The sequence below is a fragment of the Macaca nemestrina genome, chromosome 8 (assembly GCF_043159975.1).
Source record: "Macaca nemestrina isolate mMacNem1 chromosome 8, mMacNem.hap1, whole genome shotgun sequence".
Lineage (NCBI taxonomy): Eukaryota > Metazoa > Chordata > Mammalia > Primates > Cercopithecidae > Macaca > Macaca nemestrina.
The window spans coordinates 59,503,130-59,514,040 of NC_092132.1; positions in this window are offsets into that span (position 1 = coordinate 59,503,130).

Sequence of the window (10,911 nt, forward strand, 5' to 3'; positions counted from 1 at the left end):
TACTCCTGGATACCGAGGGCTCTGAATCATTCAGAAAAATATTTTAAAAACCACCAGACTCCTCACAATTCACTCCTATAGCTAGTAGGAAGTTAACGCATTATTAAGTGATGGAGTTTGAAGTTTGGACCAAGAATGATAACCCAAGATGGCAGCCCAAGCAGATTTAAGAGGCTGAGAAGCTGAGGAAACTGGGAGATTGGAGTGCATGGCTTATAGACTCCGCTATGCCCTGAACTTGCTTCATCTTTCTGGGCAAGTTTTTTCCTGTCTGTTTCTTCATTTGCAATGAAAGAAAGGAGCTGGATTAGGTGATTTCCAGGCTCCCATACACTCTTGCATTCTCTGATAGCATATTGTGTAACCTGTTTCTCCTGGAGTTCCAGGAGAGACCTGCTCTGCAGCCAGCACCTGCAGGGCCACTTCCAGGCAAACATATCAATGAACAGCTGATCATATTCTGTAAACTCAGCACTTCTGCTGTTTTCCCCCTTCCTGTAGTAGTGACCTCTCCTTCCCAAGAGAGGCTACTCCTTAACTGGGAAGACTGCTCTGAGGCTCCTCCCAGGATATGATGGAAACAACAAGTAATTTCAAGTCTGATTTGAAGAGTAGAGTTCAAATCCTGTTTTCTGTAATTACTGACTGTGTGCTGGTGGTGGTTTCATACTGACTAGCCATGTGACCTGAGGCTCTTTCTAAGCCACAGTTTCTTGATCCATGAAATGAATATAATAATAGTATCTATTTCACAGTTTTATTGCATGAATTAAAGAAAAAAGATAATAATAAGTGATTCTGCCTAAAAGACTATCTGGTAGATTTTTAAAATGTTAGTTCTGTCCCTGCTCTTGCTTTATTAGTGCTTAGAGACAAAGGACGATACTCCAAAAGTCAAATTTTAGATAACATCCAGTGATGAAGGATAGATTTGGCTTCTCATCCTTGCAACTCCATTATCTAGGCAGTTACATATTCTAGTGAAACAGCAGGTCTAGATTTTAAGTACACCACCAATTCTCTTTTGATTAGACTAGAAACATGGGCCGTAAGCTAGCAACCCACTAAAGAGTGGGTAAGAGTAAATAGCAGTGTGAAGGCCCTTTATACAAGTCTGACATTCCTTATTTATGCCATAACTGTGGGGCTGAAGAGCTAAAACAGAACATAGAAATCCTTCCAGTGTGGTCAATGGGGGAATGTAATGGATGATGATGTAATGCTTTTGTGAGCCAAAAGAAACTGGAGCAACTCAATTGCCCAGAGAAACAAGAGTAAATAGGCAGGATCATGGCCCAGGAGTGAGGACTAGGATGTGGTAATGCAAGCACTGTTATATATATATATATATATATATATATATATATATATATATAGCCAACTACAGCAAGGAAGAGGTAAGAAATTTACCCACTGAATTCAGACCTTCTATAAATATTATTCCTTCCTACCAAGATCTAAATCTTCTACAAAATGAAATTTCTTTTTAGGAGGACACCAGCAGCTGCTCGTTGGCTAGAGAAATCAAAATTGAATAATGTGAAAGTTCCTCGCTATCCATTACTCTGAAGAATACAAAGAACACTTAAGACAAGATGTCTATCTGGACAAAGTGTTCTTGGTCCCTTTGCCCCTTTGTAGAATGCAAATACCCTGAGGCCAAATGGTCTTGCTACTGTTAACTGAGTTGGTTCCCCATCTCCATATCCCCTACCTGCTTTTTTTTTTTTTTTTTTTTTTTTTTTTTTTTAATGTCTTGGCTTAAGTTCTAAGAAAATAAACCATGGTAAGAAGCATGGCCAAAAAAAAAAAAAGTGCTTTATACTGCACTTACAATGTCTGGGTCCTCATAAGACAGAGAGAGACTAAATTACCTGAAGCTGCACACTAGCAACTATACTAGAGCAAGAAACCAAGTTTCTTTCAGAGAATCAAGGATGGTTCTAAATGTGCTGCCAGTTTATTTTAGTTCCAGGCATAAAGCCAGGTTTGGAAGCTGCAAAATGTAAAGAAGGTGTGGTCTCTGATCCTAAGGCACTGAAAAATTAATGAGTGCAACAGACTATTTCTCCTTTGCTATTGTTAACAGGTTGGAACTCAGCATTGAGAGCTTCTATTTGCAGAGGTAGATGCCCAATAGCAAAGTGGTTAAGGTGACTCAGACAGTGTAAACCTAAGGGCAAAATGGTGCCAACCTTGCCACCACACCCGCTGCATGCCTGGTCTTTCCCTTTGTCTTTTCTGAGTCACAGTTTGCAGACTAATAGCCAAGAATAAGGAATGATCCTGGGACCCACGGACAAGTTTGACACTATGAAGCAGTTTCCAGACATCGTATTCCCATGGGTTTCTTGTTCACACCCTTGGCATTGTGTAAATCTATGCGCTGCGTCCATTATCTATGTGGTGCATCCATTATCACACCGCTTAGTGTTTCTCTCAACAAAATGCTTAAAATTAAGCTAATGTGTTATCTTCAAAACAAAGGAAATGAAAATGCTGTGCTAGTTTTGTTAGTTGTTCTAAAATCTTGAGAAACTGAACACATACAGGACCAATTCCTGCTGTTCTTAGGCAGACATTTTTGCAGTCTCTAAAATGCAGAGATTGTCAATGAAATGTTTTAGATTCCAATTTAAATGAAGCATGGCTCTTGGTTATCTTGGCATGAATCAAGGTGAGCTTAGATTTTCAAGACAGATATAATGCCTTATGAATTCCTGACTGAAAATAAAGGACAAAATTACTATTTGCAAATGCACAGTGTATATGAACTATAGGGTGTGTCTGGGACTATAAGGTAAAATGATGCCATCTGAATGATTCATTGAAATTATTGGTGTTTCTCAAGCTATTTTTATTTTCTCACATTAGTAATTGTGTGAAAATTACTAACGTTGTAAGTAAAGTTGAGTGAGTGGGTGCTATCACAGATCAGCCAGGATCCCAGCTTTTATGTTGTACCAGCTTGACAAAATGCTTCTGAAGGAAAGATGGAGGTGTCTGTGGTCAGGCTTTGGCATGCACACAGAAGCCATGGAGCCTGACCAGCTCAGCAATAAGAGTTTTAAGAGGTTGGCAAGGAAATGGCAAGATCTGTTGTAGAAGACAGTAGATATGGGTGTATCTGCTTAAATATGAGATCTTGATCTATTTCCTCTCCATGAAAATGCACATTAGGTTATAGACCTTCCTGAGAAAAACAATTTGAAAGAACCATCCATCCTCGTAATATTCTTTTTTTACTCAAGCAAAATAGATTAATGCAGGGAAAAAGAAGAACCAAGTATGGTTGTATTGGTCCATTTTCACACTGCCGATAAAGACATACCTGAGACTGGGCAATTTACAAAAGAAAGAGGTTTAAATGGACTTACAGTTCCACGTGGCTGGTGAGGAAATCATAGTGGAAGGTGAAAGGCACGTCTCACATGGTGGCAGACAGGAGAAGAGACCTTGTGCAGGGAAACTCCCCCTTATAAAACCATCAGATCTCATGAGACTTACTCACTATCATGAGAACAGCAAGGGAAAGACTTGACCCCATAATTCAATTACCTCCCACCAGGTCCCTCCCACAACATACGGGAATTCAAGATGAGATCTGGGTGGGGACACAACCAAACCATATCGGCAGTTAACAGATAAATAAGAACTTTCACTGGAAGGTAAACGTTGAATGTCAAATGCTGAAGGTATTCAGGCTACGCTCACTAACTCAAGAATGAGCCAACTGACTCCTAATCACTGAATGCATTTGAGATTCTTTTCAAACTGACAATGTTTATACAAAATTAGAAAGGAGCAGGCTTTCCCCTTATCTATGTGCATATACTCCCACAAATCTAGTAAACAAGTACATGATGACTTTGTGCAAAGAAGAAGTGACCTTAATGTAGTTTGGAGGAGCTAGAGATGCTGCAGGAGACAATGGCCCACAGTCCTGCACCCCAGTACAGCCCTCTACTGCTGGAGGCACTGTTCATGTGGTGAAAGTAGAAAATGTCCTTACATTAGTAAGCTCCTTTTAAAAATTCCTGCTCTGAAAAAATAAACAAGAGAGCCAGTGAGTTCTGCAGGGGGATGCGGGGGTTGAGTAGTGGAAAACACAAAGTTGGATCTATAACTTATACTGAGCTACCTGGATAAATCTCACATGGATCAAAAATTTACATGTTAAAAAAGGGAAAATAATAAAAGAAGAAGAAAAATGCAAATTTCTTTATAACTAGAAACCAAAATTCATGAAGGAAAAGTTTTTTGTTAGATGAAATAAAATTTTTGTAAAGTTTATTTCTGCAAAAAATTGTGAACAAAATAAAAAACAATTGACAATTGGAAAAAAATATTTGCAATTCATATAACAAAAGATTAGTCTCCCTAATATATAACGCTTCCAGAAATTCATTTAAAAAACCCAACAATCCAAAAGAAAAATGGGCAAGGAATGAACAAATGGTCCACAAAAAAGTAAATAATGACTCTTACACATATGAAGAAACACAACCTCTCCAATAGTAGGATACATGCAAATTGAAACTACATTGAGACACAATTTTCTACCAATCGATAAAAATCCAAAGTAGTAGCACTCTGTTGTCCTGACTGCAGAGAAATAGGTGCTGTGATGTATCGCTGGTGGGATGGTAAATTACTATAACTCCTACAGAGAATTATTTGCATTATATATCAAAATTACAACTGCCTATTTAATTTGACCAAGCAATTTCACTTCTTGATGTTTACACAAATTTTTTGCTACAGCACTTTTTTATAATAGTACAAATCAGTGAGAGAAGTTAAATAAGTTGATACATTTGTATGATAGAATTCTATATAGCAGTTTACCCAAAAAAGAGGAAATGAAATATCTACTGATATGGAATAATTCTATGATTCATTGATAAGAAAGAAATGGTGCATTCTAGTATGTACAACATGCCCATTTGGGGGAGTGGGAAATTGATCAGGAACCTGTATGCACATTCACTGGCATATTCAAGAAGTAACTCTGGAAGGTCATCTAAGATATTGCTAACAGTGCCTGCCTGGATGGTGAACGGATGGAGCCTGAAGGTAGGAAGAAGAATTCCAGTTCTTGAAAAGAATGAGTTTCCAGAAGTACAGCTTTCTGGGATTAGAGGTACAGTCTAGGATCATAGAACTGACCGGGCTTCGTGGCCTACCAGGGATCAGACACATGATTTTGGCTTCATTATCCCAGAGTTCATGCCAGCAGCACTGGCCAGCTCGCAGGCTATAGGAGCACAGCCCATTCCAGAATCAAAGATTAAAGTTAGAAGCTACATTAAGGAGCCTTTGAAATAAGATTTGAGCTCAAGGCTTCTAAGTCCTTCTTTTATTCTACTTATCTTCCATTAGACCAACAGTTCTCAACTGCGGAAAATTTTGTCCCCAGGGCACAATTTTGATGGTCGTTACTGGGAAAGGAGGGAGTATGCTACTAGTGTTTTGTGGCTAGAAGCCAAGGAAGCTGCTAAACATCCTACAATGCATAGGAGCAAAAAATAAAATAAAATAAAATAAATTTAGCCTAAAATAGTAAAATTGAGATTGAGAACCTTGCCCTAGATAAGATGCCAAAGGAAAGATGAAACTTGTGAGGCCAAGCGAAAACAAATTAAGGAATTGTGTACCATAAAAAACCTTTCAATCCACCCCTGTGTCTGAGGTAGCTTAATTAGAGTCCTGTGTAGGGGCAAGAGATGGATGATTTTTCTATACGCTGGTGTGACAAACACTGTAAAACTTAATCTTTTATCAAACACGAGCTAGATCTTAAAGTACAGTGCCATAGTCAAAGAATAACAATTCCTTAAATTTCTACATGTGCTGGAAATTGTATTCCAGTGTTGGCACCTGTCTTTACTGCCCATTTCACTCACAGTCACAATGAGGCTTGATTTACGAAGACCCGCTATTTAGAAACCCTGCAGAGAATCAGTAAAATCCGCGCTCCCACTGCAGAAAGGCTGCTGTCTCTGGGAGGTAGCTGAGCAGCTGCTAAGGAGTCTCCCTTTACTGCCCGCGGCAAAGAGAAAGAAGAAAGAAGCGCTGACTCACTCACTGCCAGACAAATGGGGCGGGGGTGCAGGGGAAAGGGGAGAGAGACGTCTGGAAGAGATGAGAGAATCACTGGGGGAATCATTTCCGATGGCAGAAACACAACAAAACTGCATTCCGATGCCAGGGAAAACATAATCAGAAAGAATGATTCCAAGTAGTAAAGAATAAATAATCAGCAGAGTGGAAGACAGTGCTGGCATTCTCCTCAAATGAGCACCACTGTTCCCAAGCCGCTAATCGTATTTCCACGGGAGCTACGTGGTGAGGACCAGATCAGGACCTGGGACATTCCGAGATGGGCCACGCGGCTTCCCTTAGGATGCCTGGTATTTATCCCGTGCCTGTGGGAAACGGCCACTTTCTCACTTTTGCAGGAATTGGGGGGGGGGGGGGGGGAAAGGCCGGAGATGGTGGTTCATGCCTGTAATAACAGCACTTTGGGAGGCCGAGGCGGGCGGATCATCTGAGGTCAGGAGTTCGAGACCAGCCTGACCAACATGAAGAAACCCCTTCTCTACTAAAAATACAAAATTAGCCAGTAATCCCAGCTACTCGGGAGGCTGAGGCAGGAGAATCGCTTGAAGCCAGGAGGTGGAGATTGTGGTGAGCCGAGATCATGCCATTGCACTCCAGCCTGGGCAACAAGAGCAAAACTCCATCTCAAAAAAAAAAAAGAGGTGTGGCGCCCCTCTGCCCTGCAGAACTCTGCCTGGAGATTTGGCTTCATGGAGCTTTTCCTGACTTCCTTATGGAGCCAGTTCAGCACTCTCAATGAATGAAACAGTGACCTTCACAGCATTCCACACTCCTCCATTCTCCTTCAACTGATTGTCGCTGAGTCATCATGTTGCAATCTCTTCTTAAACTGTTCTTTCTTCTGCTGGTTTCAATTATTCCCTTCTGGCAAGATTGTGAAACTCTGGCTGGTGTTGAATAAGAGGTGGAACTCAGGCACTTAGAGATACAGTACTAGTGAACTCCGTGGGGAGGCAGGGAGGCGGTCAGACTCCTAGGTTAAAGCAACTCAAACAATATTGACCAATTATCATTGTCTACCAGTTTATGCCCTCATGGGAAAGTACTAGCCATGAAAAATCCCTGAAAAATTACAGAAAACAGCATGCTCCTCAAGAAATGAATAAGAATCTACCTCCGATCTTTTTCTCCTTTGAAGGCTCACTGGGAAAATTATTCCATGCAGAGACGAAGATTCGGGATTAGCCACTATAATTGTCTAGCTACTGAGCCAGGTTTGGCATTGCCTTGGAATGATACTAAAAATCTGAAGAACTGCAGTTTGCATGACTTTTAGTGCCGTATTTGAGGCACTTGCCACATACCTTATCTTATTCAATCCTTGCAACACCCCTGGGAAATTGTTGTAGTATTTCCCATTCTGAAGATCAAGAAACCAAAGCCAGAAAGATGACTGAAAATTGCTTAAAATCACCTAGCCCATAACATAGATGTTTCTTCAATGCTAAGATCACAGAGCCCACAACATAGATGACTTTTCTAAACCCTGGTGCTACAAACACTTTGTAGCAACCAGAAAGAATTTGAGAGAACAGAAGCAAAGAAGATTTCTTTAGCATTCACTACGTGTCAAGCACTGTGTTAAGTGTTTGCAGTCGTTACTTTCTTTTTAATCCTGATCACAATCCTGTAATGTGGGTGCCATCATTTTCAACACTGACTAACGGAAGATTATCTAGAACAAGATAGATATATATGGCAGGAGGGTGGGATCTCATTAACAAAAATTGAGAGGTACAACCTGCTTCACCAGCTGAAAATATTGTCAAATCTCCTATTTTTTCTGTTAACAATTTAGGAATTCACATACAATCATACTAGAAAGTCTGAGATCTCATACTAGGGTATCAACACCGTATACATGTTCTCTCACTGAAACTGTTCAAGAATCCCATGATCTTACTCAGTTCAAAAGAATTAATTCTCTTTCCAAATGCCAGGCAGACAGTAAATTAGCATCTGGCTGGTCCCCTCATGTCACTGATTCTGTTCCTTTTGCCTCAGCATCTATTATTGCCACACAGTGTCTCACAGAACACTTTGGTGTTTCCAAGGCCCCAAGGTCCATAGGATAATCACTGTCTCTGTCGGTAAAGCCTCTACTTGTCCTGATTATAGCAGAGGCTCCTGGAAAACCCGCCTATTTGAGCTGTTTACTTTGTACACACATATTCAACCATTGATACCAAAACAGGACTGGCATGCCTGAGTAGAGTGGGTCCACAGGGTTCTCAGCCTTATCTGCCTCCTGTATCAGAGTCAGCCCTGTGCCAGGGGTCTCTAGGCCCTAGCTACAATACACGCTCCCTTTTCATTCATTGCAACCTTCCCTCCAAGACCTGTGATGTTCTTTCCTACCAGGGGACATCTTTCATTGACATTCCAACACAGTAGAAAGGTTTTTCTAACACCAAAACCCATGAAGAAAACAAAACAAGAAAACAAAACAACCTTTATTTCTTTACTTCCAAGCAGTTACTTGGTGCCTGGGTAAATTTTCCCACTTTCTTTTCAGGACCATTTTCTAATCCAAATGACATTGGAAGGGTCACTTACAGGGGCCCATGTATGGTCTATTATTTCTCCTCCCCCCACCGCCAGGACAATAGGTATATGTTGGCCTTACCTCACCATAACTGATGCAGGCCCCTCAAGTAATTTCTCCTATAATAATAATAATTTTTTTAAAGTGCCTCAAGGTGATTCAGCCTCTAGGCATAGAATAACTTGACACAATTTTCAGAGTTCAACATCACTAGACACTCTTAACTTTGTGTGTGAATCCATCAATTGGACAACATTGTTAATTCTACCAGTGCTATCTGTTCCCCCTAAATATGCCCAAACAGTTTATATTGAGATCTAAGCTACATATTTTCTCAAACTACTGGCATAAAACAGAAACAAACATCTAAATAATTCAAAAACATCTTAATAACTAACCCATCACTGTGGAAGTCACAGCTCATAAATACCTTTGGTTCTATCAACATACAGTTATATGATGTTAGACTTGGTGCTGCAGATGGTATGTTTCCTTGTGACACATTATAAGCAAGATAAAATGCATAAATGTCCCTAAAACAAGAACAAAAGAGAGAAACAAAATCCTAACCACAGGAAGCAGGTTAGAATCTTATTTTGTGAAGCCATGAGACATTTCAAATAATGAAAAAAAACTTCCTTTACCCCTTTACCCTGGGAGGAATGTTGAACATTTAAAGGAATGTTACCTCATCAGATAGATAGTGTTAAACACATGTGCTTTCTTCTTTTGTTCTCTTCCAGCTCCTCATTAAAACAAAAGACAATAAACTTTGCCTTAAAGGTATAAACCATAGGGGCAAAAAAATGGGAGAGGGCATGGCAGCATCAAAAATCTTGAAAACAGGAGATGAAAAAAGCAGCCCTAGGTGTAATGGCTCACACCTGGAATCCCAGCACTTTGGGAGACTGAATCAAGCAGATTGCTTGTACTCAGAACTTTGAGACCAGTCTGGGCAACATGGCAAAATTTCATCTCTACCCGGGAGACGGAAGTGGGAGGATTTCTTGAGCCCAGGAGGTTGAGCTTGCAGTGAGCTGAGATCACACTGCTACACTCCAGCCTGGGCAACAGAGTGAGACTTTATCTCCAAAAAAGGAAAAGAAGGGAATGGAAAGGGAAGGGGAAGGGAAGGGGAAGGAGAAGGGGAAGGAGAAAGGCAGGGGAAAGGGAAAGGCAGGGGAAGGGGAAAGAGAAGGGGAAGGGGAAGGAAGGGAAGGGAAGGGGAGGGAAAGGGGAGGGGAGGGGAGGTGGGGAGGGGAAGGGGAGGGAGAGGGGAAGGGGAGGGAGGGGGAGGGGAGGGAAAGGAAAAAAGAGAAGAAAAAGACAGCAGGCCTGTGGAAAGTGAATCCAAAACTAGTGGTAAGGAAAGCTGAAAAGCAATCCAGTTTGTGCCATGAAAGACCAAAGTTCTGAAGCTGACAGCACCACGTAACTCTTGAAGGGGGTTGTGAGTAGAGATGGGCTGGCTAAAATAGGGAGAATGAGTTGAAACTATAAGAGGCTGCTCAATCCCCAGACCCCTTTCCTCACTCACTCCACTAGCTGGATGGCTGAGCCTTCCCACTCCGGTAGCAGATTGGAAATTTACTCTGCATAGAGGGTAAAACAGTCTCCAAACTGGAACATTAACCACAGTTAAGGGTGGAGGTACTCGTTGGCAGTAAATGTTTTAGTAGAACTCACGCCTTCTCTATAACCTGCCATTTCCACTCCTAGGAATATGCGCAACAGGCAGGTGTGCACGGCCCACCAAAATACAGGTTCAAAGATGTTCACAGAATTATTTGTAAAAGTCAAAAACTGGAAACAGTGCAAAGGTTCATCAACAATAGAATGGCCAAATAAATTGTGGCATGTTCTTCCAATGGAAACTCACAAACACAATATTGAATGTAAGACGTCTGACGAAAAGGTTATTTATAAGTTTCCAGTTATAAAAAACTTCACAAAAGAGGAAAACCTAATCCTATGGTATCAAAAGTCAGAGTAATGTTTAATTTAAGAGAAGTAGGAGGATATAAAGCCTGAGGGGGGACATTAAGGGAGCCTTTGGGCTGCTTCTATTGCTTGAGATGGGTGTGGTTATGTGGGCGTGTTGACTCTGTGATCATTTGTTGAGCTGAACACTTATGATTAGGTCACTTTTTATATGAATGTCATACTTCAATAATAAAGTTAATTTTTAAAAAGCGAGTCAACTAACAGATCTGTAGATTGCATATCAAGTCCGGAAGTCTTAA